The sequence below is a fragment of the Oncorhynchus mykiss genome, chromosome 25 (genome assembly GCF_057628025.1).
Source record: "Oncorhynchus mykiss isolate SJ-2025 chromosome 25, ASM5762802v1, whole genome shotgun sequence".
Lineage (NCBI taxonomy): Eukaryota > Metazoa > Chordata > Actinopteri > Salmoniformes > Salmonidae > Oncorhynchus > Oncorhynchus mykiss.
In genome coordinates this window covers 23,307,112-23,309,038 of record NC_143046.1, presented here as the reverse complement: position 1 = coordinate 23,309,038, position 1,927 = coordinate 23,307,112, and positions in this window count along the sequence as shown.

Here is a 1,927-nt window from a genome sequence, read left to right as displayed (position 1 = left end):
CCATCTACTGTATCCTGCCTATGCTGCTCTGTACCATCACTCATTCATATATCCTTATGTACATATTTTTTATCCCCTTACACTGTGTATAAGACAGTAGTTTTGGAATTGTTAGTTAGATTACTTGTTGGTTATTACTGCATTGTCGGAACTAGAAGCACAAGCATTTCGCTACACTCGCATTAACATCTTGCTAACCATGTGTATGTGACAAATAACATTTGATTTGATTTGATTTGATCGGGAGTCCCATTGGGTGTCGTCCGGTGTCGTCCGGGTTAAGGGGGGGTTTGGCCGGGGTAGGCCATCATTGTAAATAAGAATTTGTTCTTAACTGACTTGCCTAGTTAAATAAAGGTTAAATAAAATAAAATATAAGAACAATTCCGATGTCGACAGACAGACAAGGAAGGTTTATACAAACCATCACTGCTGGAAATCAAATCCTGGGCCAGAAGCAGGAGGAAGTGATGTGTTAATGTCTTATTGCGTATATATTGGTCGCGTGTCAGAGATAGAATGTTGGTTGTTCGTTAGCCCAGGGCTTTGAAATACAAGTGTGAATCCTTAGCCCACAAATGCTTGTGTGAACACAAGCTAAGCTAGCTCAGGGCTAGTCTAGCATGGGACCAAGATAGCCTGGGGTTAAGAACAATGCAGTGTGCAAAGGCCTAATGCTCATGTGTATTTCAACCTGTCCCCAAATTAATATAAGTGATTCAACTAACATTGGGAGGCTTAAGCTGCTCCACATCTGGAGGAACGATCTTTGTGGGGCTGTCTGCCACCTGTGGCTGCCATTGTCTTCTTCCACTGTCCCAAAGTCCCATGACGGAGTGTTTCATCTGTAGTTTCCATGTTCCAACATCTAGGCATGACCCTGCTTGACTCAGGAAATCCAGCCCTCAGGAAATCCAGCTGGGCTAAGGATTCACACTTGTATTTCAAAGCCCTGGGCTAACGGACAAACGCAACATCATCTTGGATAATTGCCAACCAGAACTCGAGCTCCAATGAGACATTGCCGGGACGGGAAGGGCCCACTGTATCTGGAAGAACACCAGGCTGAACAAGGATGTCAATCAACGCCTGGCAGGCCTCACCACTGATGCTGCATGGAAGGTAGAGGCCAAGCATCTGGCCCAAACAACCAACTTGATGTTCTGGCTCAACGGGGTCGTCAGGGGACTGAAATGGTGTTCCCCTCACTTCATCATCCCCCTGGCTTTTCCCGTCAACTCAGGGTCAGGCAAGGGCGGAGGTGGCTAGCGAAGTGACCTTTGCACACAGGCAGGCTGGTGTTGACCTCTCGAAATGGACCTTCGTGGAGTCCACTGCCGGTGTTCCACTTTGGCTTAACAGACCACCTCATCTGAGATCTTGGTCTCCAACTCCATTTCTACCCGCCATGTCCTTGGGGTAACTCGGCTCTATTACTGTACACCTCCTCTGTTTATTTATTAGCTCAACTGCAGGAGGCTGATACACTAAATCAGTTCACATCATATTACCCACACTCTGTTATTGTTTAAATACCATGACAATTTTTTAAAATAAAATATTTCTCAGAAAGAACAGTATTATTATTAGGTTATTCTCGTGATACTTTAAAATGCAGTATTTACTGTAAGGTTTTTTGCATTTCATTTTGATTTGATTTGGAAATTTGAAATATATAAAATGTTACACTAGGCAACAGATACGTTTACCAAAATGTTCAATACACAAAAAAGTAAAAATACTTATTTCTGTTGTAGTCCACAAGTACTGTAGGCCTACAAAAGGTTGTTGAGTGAGGAGACACTCCAGGTAGGTCTATAATTCATTACAACGTGTGAGAATAACTTATCGTAATCTGTGTGTAATTGGATTCAGGCTTATCAACACACATGACCATTTAAAACAATCCTGCTAATCCCTATTCTTC